This window comes from Procambarus clarkii, chromosome 56 (assembly GCF_040958095.1).
Source record: "Procambarus clarkii isolate CNS0578487 chromosome 56, FALCON_Pclarkii_2.0, whole genome shotgun sequence".
In the NCBI taxonomy this organism is placed as follows: Eukaryota; Metazoa; Arthropoda; class Malacostraca; order Decapoda; family Cambaridae; genus Procambarus; species Procambarus clarkii.
In genome coordinates this window covers 18,021,867-18,040,116 of record NC_091205.1, presented here as the reverse complement: position 1 = coordinate 18,040,116, position 18,250 = coordinate 18,021,867, and the positions used below count along the sequence as shown (strand labels likewise).

Sequence of the window (18,250 nt, the reverse complement as noted above, 5' to 3'; positions counted from 1 at the left end):
TTTATATATACAAAAGTTCTTACATTCTTGTACAGCCACTAGCACGCATAGCATTTTGGGCAAGTCCTTAATCTTATGTTCCCAGGAATACAACCCCACCAAATCGTTTAAGAACCAGGATTTGTTTGATATTCCTTGTTTGCGTTACATCTGACTTTTTGAAGAAGTGGTCTTGATCAATATCCTCCAAATTTTTTGGTATTTTAAGTTTCAATAGGACAAGCCTTGTCATGTCTGGTTTGCAGTGTTGTTAGACCTGTAGCCTGTACAAAGGGAGATGAATAGACAGGTTATAAATAAATAAATAAATAAATAAAAAATAATAAATATAGGTATAGATTGTGTAGGCTATTGGTAGGGTGTGATAATATAATTTAAGATACAGATTTTTAATAATTATAGATTATAATTCAAGGAGAGATGTAATAAGGTGTGACCTGCCCAAGACACAATGCGTGTTAGTGGCTTTGGAAAAAGGTAAGAACTCTGATATGTACTTTCACAACCCAATTTTTCTTGTATTTAAATAAATAAATAAATAGGGTTGTAAATATTGTAATGGGTTGACATTTTGGGGGTGAGGTAGGTTACATGGTGTTAATTAGGTAGTACTTAGTTTTTATCTTAAGTACTGTACCTGTGGTTGAGAGAGGTACAGTCTTTAACATAATTGGGAAGGTCATTCCACTTTCTGGGTCCCTTGATTTGTAAAGCATTTTTAGTTTGATTAAGTCATACTCTTGGAATATCAAATAGGTATTTGTTTCTGGTGTTGTGCTCATGGGTTCTGTTACAATCTTCTAGGAAGCTTTTGAGGTCAGGATTGATATTACAGTTCAGCGTTTAATATATATATAAAATACACATGAATAAAGACGTGATGAAGACGAATATCCATTATTTGTTTCTAATCAAATGCACATGTCATTCTTTGCATTTAATCTGTTCTCATGCATCTGAGGGATTACCATCCAGCATCGACTTCATGATGAGAAAGCTACAGATGGTTCCACAGATTCATTCAGGAGAGTGTTATCTAGATTCTAGAGATTTACAGACTTATAAATGATGGGAACGATCCCTTACAGTTGATAACTTTATCAATGGTTGGCAAGGAACAATAGTGGCTTTACAAGGATGTAATTACTGTGCTATGTATCCTCACAATCCTAATGTACCTTCTTGTATATATATAAATAAATAAATAAAGTGTAGAGCAGTGGGAGTCTTGAACAACTCATTATCAAATCACTTCTTCCTTTTGTGATAAGTATGTTGCAAGGCAACTATTTTCAATGTACTCTGATCCTGTCAATAAGCTATATTTCACATTCCTCAAACCAATCCTAAATGATTTTGAAAGGATGAATTTAGTTTATAAAAAATATGAAGCAGATCAGTGTAGCCTTTACACTGACAGAAAACTTCACTCTTGGAATACTCTGAAGAATCTTGCATCCTGATCATGCAAAGCTTGATGTTAGCTCATTACCGCTGTAACAAGAGTCATTAGATTCTTGGAAAGATCTAAGAAAGGATTTTATACTTACAGCAGGTAACAGTGGTGATGTCACTTGCACAGGTATTACCAGAGAAGAACTAATAACAGCGATTAAAGTTGGGAAATCTACCGCCCCTGGGAAGGATGGAGTAACTTATGAAATACTTAATGAACTTGCCATTATGACGAAAAGCCCACTGTTAGATCTCTTTAATATTAGTTATAAAGAGGGCAGTATTCCCAGTAAATGGAAAAAGCTATGATCATCCCTATCCCTAAAGCCAATGGAGAGTACAGACCTGTGTCTTTAACCTCGTGTTTTGTAAAATGTTGGAGAGGATCATTTTAAATAGACTTTTATATATAATGGGTGATCAGCTGTCTAGTAATTTGTTCGGGTTCCTCAGAGGAAAAAGTACCTCTGATTGTATTATTAAATGTCTAGCTAATGAAAATTCACTTCACTTCACCCCTTCACCCTGAAGGGGTGAAGGTAGATAAATGGAATTTAAGTGCAAATTAACATCAAGTTCAAGTATGTTTATTGAGACAAGAAAAAAGATACATCTCAAAGGGATAGAGTAACTTAGGCTATTTCTACCCCCATCTATTTCAAGTCCCTCAAGGGACACACAAATTCAGTGAGTACAGATACACAAATTATTCGTTGGTATGCGTTCGCTACTTAAACTACTCGTGTCCTTTACGCTTCTAGAACACCGAACCCTACACGCTTTCTGATATATTGCTTAATTAATAGAGATTGACAAATAAAGCTTATATTTGTTTTATGTTATCAGAAGCGTAGAGATAAAATAGTTTTTGCGAATCCATCACAGAGATTATACCTTATAATTTAGTAATTTTATTATAATTTAGTATAATTATAGTTTAGTTCATTTATTATGCACCCCATACCCATCTTGTGGGCGGTAGTGGAAAGGGTTACAGAGGCACATAATGGGCTCAGGGACTGAACCCCACAAGTCATTTAGCTAAGCAAGTTACAATCTTGATGAGCTAGATACAAAATTCAATATAAGTCGTCACCTCAACAGAGAGGAAAGATATTCATATTTTAAACAAGGTTTCTTGGCCGACGCTTTCCCTACCGATGGGAACTACGACGTTTGGAAAATCAATGTCAATTTGATGTTGATCAGTGTCAACCTGCAGTTTTTAAGCAATGTACTAGCTCTATCTAGAAAAATCCAACATTCTGTTTTATAACTCATCCTGTATGTATGTATATTTTTACCTAAATAAACATTTATTTATTTATTTACAATTGTGATCTGGCAACCCTGTCCGGGGAGTAAACAATGGTGTAGCAGACCACGCTAGGAAGCTCCGTCATTTTCATGACTTATCTAGCCGTGTAGGCAGTATTTTCCCTTCGAGTGGTGACGCAGGACACTATTGATATCTAGGCCAACGGTACACACGCAGAAAACGAAGAACGGGATTGAGAATTGGTGAAATATTTGAGATAAAGTAGTCTTTAGTGCGCAGCCACCGACGAACGCCATCTTTGTCTCGTGTGAGGCCGGCCAGCCCAGAGCTCGATATTGAGCACTGCTCAGCAGGGCTCACGCTCCCTGTGCCACTGAGTACACCGGTGCTCACGCCAACCTTACTTACAAGCCTCGTGAGAAATTATTATAGAATTGCCAGGAAGTGACTTGCATAAAAAGCTTTGTTGTGGTTACGACAGGACAAAGTTTACATGTACACCAGTGACTGCTGACACGGAGTCACAGTAAACTAGGATAACCACAGGTGAACTAGTAAACAAAGATAACCGCAGGTGAACTAGTAAACTAGGATAACAAGAGGTGATCTAGTAAACAAAGATAACAGCAGGTGAACTAATAAAGAAGGATAACTGCAGGTGAACTAGTAAACTAGGTTAAAATTGAATTGAAGTAAATTAATTTGTTTTCACTGATAAGAATCCAACTTCGAATAATCTGCATAAATCACGTATTTATAGGTTATTTAATAAGACATTAAGGCTAGAAGAGTACATCTGAAATTAAAATAATCATTCCTCGACTAAAGAGAAAGACTTAACTGAAAAGTAGTTAGCCAAGGGAAGCAGTGCACCTCAAGTGATTGTGGCGACTCGAAAAAGCATTTGCCACATACACAAACATGGTGCAAAATCCAATCGATCGAACCAAATCGATTATCATCTTTGGATGCAAAGAGAAGGACATGGTGTCAAAGATGGAAAGGAAAGAAGCGGAGGAAAAGAACGTGGCAAAACTTATCGGTGTTGTTGAAGGTCTTGCCATTAAAGAGAACGTAGTTAGTTACAGAAGAATTGGTAAATATGAAAAGGGGAAGGATAACCCCCTAAGAGTAACGCTGAGCAGCCCCTTTCTGAGGGAAATGGTGCTCAAGAGCTCCAAGAAGCTACAGCAAGATCCCGAAGGAAAACTGTGGAAATTAAGGAGGGACCTCTCTAAAGATGATAGAGAGGTATTGAAAAAGAATTTGGAAATTGCAAAAACAATGAACGAAGGCAGAAGCGAGGAAGAAAGAAATGCATTCTTTTACAAGGTGAGAGGGCTCAGTGTACCTGTAAAGTGGAAACTGAAAAAGCAGTAGAATAAATCGGAAGAGCTCGAACAGTAGAGTATTATATATCACTTATATATATTAGCTATAGGAGCTAAACTTTGTCCCCAGAAGACAGAAGAGTTAGGGGTAAAACAGGATCACTACCTACAAAATTATCAGAGGAATTGACAAGGTAGATAAAGACAACCTATTAGCATGGGGTGAAACATGACAAAGGGAACACAAGTGGAAACAAGTGGAGTACAGTACCCAAATGAGCCACAGAGACATTAGAATTTTAGTGTAAGGGTAGTTAACAAAAGGAATGCATTAAGCAGTGATGTGGTGGAGGCAGACTACACACAGTTTCAAATGTAGATATGATAATATCATCATTAGAAATAACATCACATGAGACAAGTAGACATGGCAGGATGTGCAGAAAAAAACCATGTTGAAAAGCAGAGGTGCAATAGGTACGCTGAGGGAGAACTCTTATCAACATCAAGGACCAAGACTTTTCAGCATTTTCCCGCTACACATAAGATGCATAACTGGCCAGCCGCTCTGTGTTCAAGAGAACTCGACAAACGCCTCCAAAGAATACTTGATCACCCAGGCTGTGATTCATACATCAGGCTGTGAGCAGCCATGTCCAACAGCCTGGTTGACCAGATGACCAACTGGGAGGTTGTTGATCCATGGAAGCTACTCAAGGTAGGTATGTTAGAGCCCAATAAGCTCAGGAATCTGTACACCGGTTGATTTACAGTTGAGAGGCAGGACCAGAGAGCCAAAGCTCAACCCCTACAAGCACAACTGAATACATATAGTATAATATTGTACCTAATAGCTAGAACTGCACTATGTAAGGACTAATTTGCCTAAAAGGCAGAATAGTTTTTGCAATTTTCAAATATTTGTTTTTCAAATTGTTGTACTGTATTCCAATTATTATTATATTATAAACATAATTACTGCCTTAGCTATGTTAACTTGGTTAGGTTTATCAAATTTCTGTGTTAGTTTAAATCAAATTAAAATAATAATCATACGTAATAGAAAGCTTTACCATTCCATAAGAAAAAAGTGAAAAATATACTGTATGTATAATTTCAAGAAAACTCAGCCTTGTTAGGCAACTTGGGCTATTAGGTATGACAGCTTGTACAGTATATGTAATGTAAATACATTACAACAAAATGCATAGGATTTGTTTGTATCTCGCCTTTCACCCGATTGTTAGAGGAGCTGAAGTGCATTCCCTGTTAACACAGATTTGTATTAAATACACAAATGCAAAAATTCTCTCCTTACTCTTTTAGGTGTTAACGAGGAGCAGATGATGAAGCCTATCAAGTTCGATGGCAGCACGTTCCTCAAGTTCCCCAACATGGTGTACAGAATGTAAGTGATTGAAAATTTGTGGTTGTAGAGTAAACAATAACAGCTAGCCACACAGTCAGCAAACGATGCTGTCTCCCTCCATCTCTCAGCATCACTCCTCCCACAGCGCTAATTATTACAACAATCCTGCTATTATCACAACCCTGGTTATTTATATCAGTCATTGGTCATCTGTAATATTGTCATCGCTAAATAATAACAATTATATATTTATTTTGACATTTTTCGGCGATGCTGTGGTCACAAGTTGAACATCAATGCTGTTCGCTCATGCTGCGTGCGCCGGCCTTGGTTGCTCCAACAGTACTGTGCCTCTCACACCTGAGAATATTGCCCACGATTTTTTTTTAAAATGGCATCTGTTTACAAGAGCCTATAAGGTTCAAAACAGCGGCGTGCCCCTCCCACAGCCAAGTGCGAATGCTGGGCACAGTTTTTAGCACAGTTACCGGGACTCCTTTTACTGAACGGGCAACGCAGCATTGCATTGTTACCGAGCGATAATATTAATTATTAATTTTATTTCTTAATTAGAATTTAGCAACCACTCTCAAATTATTATTAACCCTTGCACTGACTGAAAGGCCGGAAAGTGTGGGAGGGAGGAAGGGCTCGCCATTATGAATATCAACACAGCCCACATTGGTGATATACCATGTTGACGTTGACAAGATCGTTGCATTAGTTGCCTGAAGGTCCAATAACCTCGTTTAGATAACTGCACTGGTTTTTCTCCTCACAGTTGATAAGTATCCAAACATAATACGTAAGATTTGGTTATTTATTGTGTATGTAAGGTGTTAGAAGATAGCATGGTTACACTACAGGACCTCACCATAATCAAAAGTGAGAATACTAATTCTTCAACTTCAAAGAGAAGTTAATAATTGATGAAACTGGGATTCTTTAATTACATAACCAATTGTGATTTTTCCCAATCTAATAATTAAATTGTTGGCAGGAGAGAGAGCATCAACATTACGAGTCGCACAAGAGGCAGCCATATTCCCCACGAAGTCATTTCTGGTCCATGGACGATGTTAATTGAGGCTCTCTCTGATCTACGGACTTTCTTAGACAGATAAGAATTTTGTTTACTACTAATTCCAATTCAGACAGTGCAGTAAATCATATAAATTAATTAATTATTCTGAAATAAACTTGGAGTATCAGAATTAATGCTTTAAATCAAGTAAATAATACTGCACCATCTGAATTCAAATAATTACTAAATAATCCCCATTGTGGGAACTGTGTATAAAGTAACCTATTTTATACAATTTGCTAGAAATTAGTTAAATAGTTAAGTTATCCACATAATCCCACATTGTTGGTCTGTCGTACCTAGATGGCTAATTGCTAGTCATTTGGACCTAGATGTGTCATAGCCTAATTTGTAACAGAACACATTAACTTTATCAAAACCTTATTCAAATAAATTATTGTTGGTAGTTCAGATAGAAGCAACAAACTTAATTAAATAACTAAAATAATTAAATAACCTCGCAACAAATAATATCTAGATCACTAGGCTAGTGTTGCTGTAATTTGATAACAACATTAACAGTAGCACTTGTTGGCCTCATGATCTCGCCATAATACACATTTCGCAGCTAGACCTTTTTGTGAGAAATTATTCATTGATTGTGTTCACCTGTCATAAGAATCTTAAGGTTATGGAACTACTAAATAAAAAAGTACCATCATATATTACCAACATGTAATGAGAGGCTAAATGTTACTTTAAATTTACTTATCTATATTCCCAAGTTTAGGAATTGTTTAATCTTTGAAATTAAAAAAAAAAAATTAAATTTAAAAAATGGACTTGAGGTATCCTAGTCTGCACCATCATTATAATCATTACAGTAGTTAGTGCCCACCTGTGAGGGCAGGATTACAGTACTGTATATATTTACAGTTAAGCTAGCCTTGTACCAAATGCTGTACAATCTAGCCATTTATTATTAATATATTGTGCAGACATAAGAAGGGTGGGACTAATTAGCACAAGTTGTGCTGAACACTAGACAGTGTTCATTATTTAAATTTGTGGTAAATAATACTTACATTTAATTCACTATGATTAGTGTTATAATACACCTGCGAAACACACAGTGGTAAGATGTACAGCTGCACCATAATACCCAGGGTGATGCTGAAGAGACGACCTGATTCACTGTATCGACAAACATAACCGCAATCCACAAGTTGTATTGGATCATCACTCAAATTAACACACAATACTGTATACACAAAATGTAGATATACTTAATTGTGAATTGACCTTAGTTATGACAGACAATATGTCTACTACCAGTACCTTGTACTAGTGAATCATAAAGGTTGTGACCTGACAGCTTCAGAAATGTGAGCAGCTAGCTCAGTCTTCCATTGTGACTCCTAAACTAGTTGAAAGCCACATAAAGGGTGGCACAACAAAAACCACAGAATGTTGCTGAAGCAGCAGATAAACACATACAAAGTCTCAATGAAGAAAAAATCAATGCAGACTGACTAGCCTGTGGGCCATTCCAAGCAATAGCCTGTTGGAGCAAGCTCTCAAAAGTTGAACCTGGCCCTGGGCCAGGCCTGGGGAATAGAACAACTCCCAAAACCCCATCCAGGTAGATGACTTCCTTGCTGAAACAGCAAAATATGAGGAAAAAGTCAAAGATTGTCTGGCAGATTAATCCAAATACTAGTACAACTACCTAGACCTGGATTGAACCTGGATGAGGTTCTGGGAGTTGAAGAACTCTCCAAGCCTGGCCCAGGGCCAGGCTTGACTTGAGAACTTGGTCCAACAGGCTGTTACTTGGAATGGCCCGCAGGCCCATATATCCATTACAGCCCACTTGGTCAAACACTTCTTGCAGAAAACGTCCCATTTTTTAAGATTTCCTCGTTTGTTCCAGCAGTACAGTATTTCTTAAACTTGCTGAGAGGATATTGAACAACTATGGACCTCTGATGTTCATACATTCTCTGATTGTACCAATGGCACCTCTACTCTTCGCTGGCTCTATTCTGCATTTCCTTCCATATCTATCACTTCAGTATGTTGTTATTTTACTGTGAAAATTTGGGACCTGTCCCTTCATTATTTTCCATGTACAGTACTGTATACGTGATTAGACACGGCTCTTGTCTCCTTTCTGGGAAGTACATTTTCAGAGCTTTGAGAAGATCCCAATAGATTAGGTGCTTCATTGTGTCTGTGTGTGCCGTATATGTTATCTGTATTCTTTTTATTTCTGGAATCTGTCCTGTTCTGAAGGGAGAAGTGAGTGTGGAGCAGTACTCAGGAGGGATGCACAAGCGATTTGAACAGTAAGAGCATTGTGATGGGATCCCGGGATTTGAAGGTTGTCATAATCCATCCTATCATTATTCTTGCTGACACTATTTGCTTGGTTATGCCTTGATTGTTTCAAGCATAGGTTGGACATGTATATGAGTGGGATTGGGTGGTTATAAATAGGAGCTGCCTCGTATGGGCCAATAGGCCTTCTGCAGTTACCTTTATTCTTATGTTCTTATGCTCCTTAAACATTAGGTCATCAGACATCATTCCCAGAACCTTAATGTGGTCCTCAGGTGACAGTTTTCTATCTAGAACCACCCCTAGATCCCTTTCTTTGTCAGAATTCTTTAAAGATTTCTCACATAATTTATAAGTTGTGTGGGGTCTATGTTCTCCAATTCCGCATTCCATAACATGGCATTTATTCACATTAAATTCCATTTGCCAAGTGTTGCCCCATATACTTATTTTGTCCAGGTCTTCTTGAAGGGCATGACAATCATCTAGGTTTCTTATCTTCCCTATTATCTTAGCATCATCAGCAAACATGTTCATGTAATTCTGTATTCCCACTGGTAGATCGTTTATGTAGACAATAAACATTACCGGTGCAAGAACTGAATCCTGTGGTACTCCACTCGTGACATTCCTCCAATCCGATACCTTACCTCTGATTACGGCCCTCATTTTTCTGTCAGTTAGGAAATTTTTCATCCATGTTAGTAGCTTACCTGTCACCCCTCCAATATGTTACCAGTCTCCGGAACAACCTCTTATGGGGAACTCTGTCGAAAGCCTTTTTTAGGTCCAGATAGATGCAGTCAACCCAACCATCTCTTTCCTGTAGAATCTCTGTGGTTCAATCATAAAAATTGAGTAAGTTCGTTACACAGGATCTTCCAGATCGAAAACCATACTGTCTGTCTGATATTATATCGTTTTCCTCCAGGTGCTCTACCCATTTAGATTTAATTATTTTTTCCAATATTTTGACTATTGCACTTGTCAATGATACAGGTCTATAATTAAGGGGGCTCTTCCCTGGTTCCACTTTTGTAGATTGGAACTATGTTAGCCTTTTTCCACACATCAGCTACAACTCCTGTACACAGGGATGCCTGAAAAATCAGTTGAAGTGGAATGCTGAGCTCAGGTGCACATTCTCTCAGAACCCATGGTGAAACTCCATCTGGACCAACTGCTTTGTTCTTACTTAGCTCCTTGAGCATTTTTTCCACTTCGTCTCTAGACACCTCTATGTGCTCTATGTTGTTCTCTGGAATTCTTATTGTGTCTGGTTCCCTAAAGATTTCATTTTATACAAACACACTTTGGAACTTTTCATTTAGTGTTTCACACATTTCCTTTTCATTTTCCGTGAATCTATTTCCCATTTTCAACCTCTGAATATTATCCTTTACCTGCAATTTGTTGTTTATGAATTTATAGAATAGACCTGGTTCTGTTTTACATTTGTCTGCAATCCCCTTTTCAAAATTTTTCTCTCTCTCTCCTCACTGCTGTGTAGTTGTTTCTCGCATCTTTGTATCGCTGGTATGTTTGGGGGTTTGGCCTCTTCCTGTAATGATTCCATTTTTGTGTCTTTTGGTCTCTGGCCCTCTTGTAATTTTCTTGTAATGAACCAATCCTGTTAACTAGTTCTGCATCTCTGTTTTGGTATAAATTTTTTTGTGCCTTTATCATATATTTCACAAAACTTGACATACATCTCATTCACTTCCTTGTCTAGTAACAAGTCTGTCCAATTATACTCGCTAAAAAATTTTCTAAGGTCGCCATAATGTCCTCTCCAGAAGTCAGGTTTTTCAAGTGCTGCAACCTCCTTATTTTCTTCCAGATTATAACGCATTGCATACTTTATTCCCAAAAAGACATGGTCACTTTTATCCAAGGGAGGAAGGTGCTGAATGTCAAATCTCTCTTCCTCCTTCCTGGTAAATATCAAAACTAGCATGGAGGGAACGTCCCCTTCCCTCATCCTCGTAGCTTGTTTAACATGTTGATACAGGAATGTTTCCAGGATGAGGTCTACAAATCTACAGGTCCAAAAATCTTCTGTTTTAGCTTCATATGCTTCCTAGTCTATGGATTTCAAGTTGAAGTCACCGACTATCAACAGTCGTGATCTATCATTATCCGCTCTCGCTATAATCTCTCATTATTGTTATAAGACCTTCTCGTTTACTATCTAGCTCCTCCTTTGACCATGTGCTGCTTGGTGGTGGATTATATGCATTTATGATCATTAGCTTATCATCCTCATGGCAGATCTCTAGTGCTATTATGTTAACTTCTTGTGGATTGGCAGTCATTATTTCCTTCACCTTTAGGTGTTCTTTCACCAGCACAGTAACGCCACCACCTTTCCTAATTTTTCTGTCCCGTCTCCAAATTGAGTAGCCCCTTGGGAATATGACCTCATTTAAAATAACATCTTCAAGTTTTGTCTCCGTGAGTGTAACAATGTCTGGTGTCTGCAGCTGTATTACATCACTTAACTCCAGTATCTTCGATCTCACTCCATCTATGTTGGTGTATGCAATCTTCAGGAACTTATTTCCCCACTCCTTATTCTTCACTCCCCCTCTCTATTGATTTTGTTGGTTTGCCTTTATGTACCACTTAACTGGTCTGCCTATCCCTATCACTTTGTAGAAAAAAAAAGAATTGATTTCTTCTTCATTACTGCTCTCATTTAAACGTTTTGCCTCGGCGAGGTTCAGTTTCAGCGTCTCTGTCTTCTTTTGAAAGATCTCTTCTTAACTACCACACTTTCCCATCTTCATCACTTTGTAATTTTCTAGCATTCCTTAGTACTTTTTCCATCTGCTTGGCACCGTTTAGGGTGATCCTCAAAGGTCGATCTTTCCCTTTTACGTATCTGCCTATTCTCCTGTAGTCTCACAAATTCTCTATGGTTGTAAGACCTTCTACGAGGCCAACAATTTTATCTACTACTATCGCTTCTTCTACAGCTCTTTCTGACCTAGATGTTATCTCCTTTTCTTTGCAACCAAAAATTATCAGGGACTTACTCCGATCAACTGTATTTTGCACCACTTTTCCTTTCTCAGTTCCAGCCTAATGTTTGTTTTATCTTGGTTGCTGCAGTGTTTGGCTTCCTTTACTGCTTCTTCAATTTTTTCCTTCTCCTTGGCCACTTGGGCATAGGTGAGTTGCACATCTTTCTTGCACTGTTCTATTCCCTGTGTAACTTCCTCCATCTGTGCTGACAAAAACTGTTTCTCCTGTTGAATTTCCTTACCTAACCTATTGTAGTCATTTGTTTAAATTTACTTTAACTTCTTCCAAATCTATTTTTAAGAGTTTATTTTCTTCTTCCATGGCTTTGCAATTTGTTTCCAATTGATTCTTATCCTTGCACAAGTCTTTCACTAAACCCTCAAGACATAAAACTTTGCTATTCAAATGGTCATTACTTTCTTTCAATTTACTAATTATTTCTACATGAGCATTCACTATAGTATCTAATTTTACCAACTTGTTATGTAGACTGCTAATATCAATGCTTTTTTCATTGAATCCCGCAAAATCAAGCTCTGTTTTGTTTTTCCTCTTGCCGGCAGCCATCTTGAATGTTCTTCTCTGCACTGGAAACACTAGGGCAACTTTTTCTCATCCGATTTTTCACTTCCCTTAGCACATTCCTGTTATCTCGCCTATTTTTCAAAAGCACTATACCTTTATGTTCTCTGGGACACCACTCGCTATCATCAACCTGTACTACAATACTTAGGATTGTTGAAATATGCTGGAGCTCCTTGATGCAAGTGTTGACCCTAAGGGGTGTCACTTCCTCCTTTGTCAATGCTGTCAATCCTCCTTTGTGGTTGTAGTTGACTCGCAGTATACAGGCTCTGGAGTCCTTTAATTCAGTTCATCCGATGGTAGTTGAGATTCAACATTGGCTGTTTCTTATCTCTAGTAGATTTAAGACAGTTGAGTTTTGATGGGTTCCCAGCTATATTGGTGTCTCTTTAAATGAGTGTGCAGATGCTGCTGCTAGGGATGCTATATGCACTTGTCCCACCTTCCAACTTTTACCCAGTTATTCATTTCTCCATCCTTGCCCATTGGCAGGGTTGTTGGTCTTCTGTTACTGGTAACAAACTGCGTACTCTTAAGAGTAGTGTGTCCCTGTGGCCTTCTTCCTACCACTGTAACCGGCTGTACCTGGTTGATACCTGGTTGACGGGGTTCTGGGAGTTCTTCTACTCCCCAAGCCCGGCCCGAGGCCAGGCTTGACTTGTGAGAGTTTGGTCCACCAGGCTGTTGCTTGGAGCGGCCCGCAGGCCCACATACCCACCACAGTCCGGCACTCCTTGGAGGAATAAATCTAGTTTCCTCTTGAAGATGTCCACGGTTGTTCCGACAATATTTCTTACGCTTGCTGGGAGGACGTTGAACAACCGCGGACCTCTGATGTTTATACAGTGTTCTCTGATTGTGCCTATGGCACCTCTGCTCTTCACTGGTTCTATTCTGCATTTTCTTCCATATCGTTCACTCCAGTACGTTGTTATTTTACTGTGTAGATTTGGTACTTGGCCCTCCAGTATCTTCCAGGTGTATATTATTTGATATCTCTCTCGTCTGCTTTCTAGTGAGTACATTTGGAGGGCTTTGAGACGATCTCAATAATTTAGGTGCTTTATTGCGTCTATGCGTGCCGTATATGTTCTTTGTATTCCCTCTATTTCAGCAATCTCTCCTGCTCTGAAGGGGGAAGTGAGTACTGAGCATTACTCAAGACGGGACAACACAAGTGACTTGAAGAGTACAACCATTGTGATGGGATCCCTGGATTTGAAAGTTCTCGTAATCCATCCTATCATTTTTCTGGCTGTCGCAATATTTGCTTGGTTATGCTCCTTAAACGTTAGCTCGTCAGACATTATTATTTCCAAATCCTTTACATGCTGTTTTCCTACTATGGGTACATTTGGGATACGGCTGTGGGATACGGCTCTGGCAAGGTTGCGTACTGGCCATGTGTGCTTAACTCACGGACACTTAATGGAGCGCCGTCCTGCTCCTTATTGTCCTAACTGCGTTGTCCCTCTTACAGTTATGCATATCCTTGTTGAATGTCCTGACTTCCAGGACGAGCGTGTGTCCTGCTTTCCAACCGTCCCTCGATAGAATTCTTGGTGAATCGGATACTTTTGATATCGTTCGCCTTAAGTGTTTCTGTTCTCATATTGGCATCCTCAGTGATATTTAGCGCCCTCTGATTATCCCGCACATTTGATGGTGCTACATAGCCTTCCCAGCTTGATGCCTTCTTTGATAATTACTTACTTACAACAGGGCTTAAATATTGTTTGCTCTGCAGTGAAGAACATCCAATATATCAATGCCTTTAAATACCCAGACTGTGCTAGTAAAATTGGTCATGTGCTGCAAAGGTGTATGAAACTTCTGAGAGCTCATCAACCTAGCAGCTGCGAGAGACAACTAGACATTTCTTAAATGTGGCAATGGGTTACATCATATAGCTTTGTGTGAGGGAGACAAACTCCACAGTCCCCCAAAGCTAAAACTAAATCCACTACAGTATTCCAGTACTGCAAAATTGAAGGAAGTGTAGGAGCCATGCTGGCCCAAACTAACACTGCTGCAACCCTACCACAGCCATACTAACTGAACCATGAAAGAAACAAACTCCTGGTCAGATTGTTGTTTGATGAGGGTTCGCAAAAACATTTGTCACCCAATGGGTGGCAGTTACTAAGACTGTATACTAGGGTGTATTTTAGTTTGTGTATAAATATTAAAACCAGTTATGAATACAGTAGGGTTTCTAACTAATAGTGGACCTAGATTCTACGACGTGGTTAAACCATGTGTTTGGGTAGGTACGTTAAAGCTGTATTTGCTATAATCTTGGAAGCAATCCCATCTGACCTACATGTGCCTGGTCTAGGGACCACAACAAAACACTTAAAACAAACAGGGAGTCAAACTGGCTGACTCACAAATTAATTCTGATCATATCCAAGACTTAGGGGTGTTGATGGAGTCAGATTATTACCACAAATTCATCTCGGGCAAACATAAACTGCACAGGATGACTGTTCTGAACATTGGCAGGGAGTTTGTTACTGACTGGATCCGTACTAAAGTTAAACCAGTTAGATCCTGCAGAAAGTATACAAGTCGAGACTGTCATAGTTGCCAGGTTGGGTCTGAAACACACTCCCCTCAAAATTACCCAAAGGGAAGAGGAGGGACTGGAACTAGTACTGTACATAAGCTCTGGGATCTAAGCACTCTTGGTATCACCCCAGAATAAATCAGTCCAGATGATAAAAACCACCTACCAAAATTAGCTAAGACTCGGTGGTGTATAAAGGTGGCCAATACTGAGTCAGATTACTGTCAGAAGAGTTCGATATTACTCTTATTGATTTTTCAAGATAACTTTACTGGTTAATTTGTAGGAGCTTGAGAAGGAAAACATGTTGCATATAGGGAAAAGAACTATCAGGAGAAGTGCCAAGCCATTATGACTAAATAGCACTTAGAAGGGATCTGGATAAGGTATTTACGATGGGACTGAAGGGAAGGAATAGTCCCCAACCACTTGGACAGTCGGGGATTGAACACCAACCTGCATGAAGTGAGACTGTCGCTCTACCGACTAGCCCAGGTGGCACATGTAGCATATAATGGTTCAAAGATAAATATATTCATATTTAAATTTTTTAAAAGAGCAAATATATTTTGTTATTTTAAGGTAATTTACAATTTAAACCTTTATTTTAATGTATTATTTTTATGCCAAAGTGAAAAGTTACACAAAAACTTTAAATTTACATTTTTCTAGTTAGAGCAGCTGTTTTTTTTTTTTGAAAGAAAATATGTATCAATTTTGTTTTTGTACTATTACATTCCAGAATATTTGGCATATTTTTTTTTGTTCTAGCAGGTTGTGATATGTACTGGTATATTTGATTTACTGGACGGGGTTTTGTTACTTGAATTATCTTTGAAAATTACTAATTATTTAACACACACAGAGCTCACACTAACGTGATGCATCAAATGAACAAATCCACAAGGGCCATGACGAGGATTCGAACCTGCATCCGGGAGGATCCCAGACACTGCCCTAATCGACTGAGCTACGACAGAGTAAAAGGGTTGAAACCGAAGTTCTACTGAACTTACTGGATCCCGTAGCCTCTCCGAGGCACAAACCTCGGGGGCGAAGAGGGAGAACGGCCTATTGACATAGCTCGGGTGCAGGGGGAGGGGTTGTGTAAAAGCCTGGTTTGTGCCTCGGAGAGGCTACGGGATCCAGTAAGTTCAGTAGAACTTCGGTTTCAACCCTTTTACTCTGTCGTAGCTCAGTCGAATTAGGGCAGTGTCTGGGATCCTCCCGGATGCAGGTTCGAATCCTCGTCATGGTCCTTGTGGATTAGTTCATTTAATTATTTAAATCTCTTCGTATTTGAATATTAAGTTGCAAGAAAGGTTCAGTTCTAATTTCTTTAGCAAATATTTACAGGTCTAGTCTAATGACATACAGCATACCAGAGTTAAAAGCAGCATGGATAGATTATATTAATTAGAATTATTAAAAGGAATAAAATACTGTATTAATGTTTGCAGGTAAATTATATTGAAGTAAAAAAAGTTTACTGTTCACTCTCAAATGAAGTTTTGTCCTAGGTTCAGAGAGGATTTGTTCACTATCAACAGTTTGTAACTAGGAGTGTACTAAACATCCCAATGGATGCAAATTTTATAGAAAGTGGTCATAGGAACTTGGAACATGATAAGTTACATGAAATGGTAAAAATTTTAAATTAATATATACATTGCTGAAAGTACTGGAAAGTCAATAGTCTTAAATTCAAAAGTTTGCATGTGGAATAAAAGTAAAACATACAAAATCAATGGGGCTCTAAACATTTTGGCCAACATCCCAGTGTATAAACTTGTCACTGGCAGAACTTTACCAAATATTTCCCTCATAACATTAGACATAGATAAAACCATCAGAATATCCCACAAAAACTAACTTGTAGTTATTTATCATGTTATGAACTACTGTATCCCCCATACCTTGCTACCCACACTGCCATACCTAGGCAGTGTAGGAGATAGTTCCCAAAGTTTTGTTTTAAGTGTGTAATTTTTTTTTTTTTTTTTTTCAGAAGGCAGCATTGCAGAAACAGCTGGTGTCTGTTGATTCATCATTGCCCATGAAGTGATGTAAGAAGTCAGTCGGCAATGGGAATATGATAGTCAAATTTTTCTTGGCAGAAATTGTGTTCAGTGTCTGAAAGAAATGCTGTGTGTTGGATACCAAATCTTAATTAAGTGAATGATACTTATAAATATAGTTTGTACGAGGATCCCCTCCTCCATCGTGTTGCCTTTTCATGGTGAGGGGCTCACGTACACCTCCCTGGGACTGGTGAGGGTTGCCTTTGCCCCCTCTCCTGCCCCTCTTTGGGTGCTGTACATGCAGAAGGGCACCATGTAGGGTCCTTGAGTCACAGTACCGCCCACTGGAGGGGTCGCCCCTGAGGGGCTGCCCTAAGTGGATGGCTGGGTGTCCAGGCTGGGGCAAAAAAGGATAATGAGGTCTTAGCACCAGTGTGGGAGAGTGGATGAAGCAGGAGGACTTCCCTGTTAAAAAGGGGGAGTACCACTGGGAACGACGCACCACTTCCTGCACTGGCTCGCGCTCGACCTTCCTGGCTCCCCTGGTAGGTGGTATCCCTTGGTTCCAGGGCCCCAGTTATCCCCATTATCTCATTATCCCTTGGGCCCTGGAACCAAGGGATACCACCTACCAGGGGAGCCAGGGAGGTCGAGCGCGGGCCAGTGCAGGAAGGGGTGCGTCGTCCCCAGTGGTGCTCCCCCTTTTTAACAGGGGAGTCCTCCTGCTTCATCCACTCTCCCACACACTGCCAAGACCTCATTATCCCTTTTTGCCCCAGCCTGGACACCCAGCCATCCACTTAGAACGAATGCTGTATGGAAAAACGAAACAACCTCTCTTACCCAGGCTCATGGGGTGGGCGACCAGGTCCCAGAGTCGGACTGTGATGGAAGACCAGACTCTGTAGCTCCCATTACATTGGGTCCTGACAGGATTACTTCCTTCCCTCTGTGGAAGGGTCGAGCCCCAAGTACCCAGTGGTGACCACCTCGTCCCCTGGCATGGCTCCGTCTCTCATTGTGACTACTGCGCCTTTTAACCTCCTCTCTGGGGGCTCTCAATGCTGAACCTGCCACGGTCGCACTCACCCGATCCCTTTCCGTATTAATACGTACCATGCCTTGTTTGGTCCTGCTACGTGGGCTAAATACTTTGATCTCGACTGTCTGGCTTCTACACCTGGTGATTTCTTCCTCCATAAACACCTTGTTGATTCGGTAGATGCCTCTGTTACTTTTAACCACTCCCG

The 18,250-nt window shown here is 39.6% G+C and overlaps 1 long non-coding RNA gene across 1 annotated transcript; it reads left to right on the top strand.

Annotated features, from left to right (window-relative positions):
• The first annotated feature begins 2,687 nt into the window (after positions 1 to 2,687).
• On the top strand, positions 2,688 to 15,920 carry LOC138353096 (uncharacterized). The gene is made up of 3 exons (XR_011223045.1): positions 2,688 to 4,783; positions 5,392 to 5,473; positions 6,435 to 15,920. It is a non-coding gene; the product is annotated as an uncharacterized lncRNA (long non-coding RNA).
• The last annotated feature ends 2,330 nt before the right edge of the window (positions 15,921 to 18,250 follow it).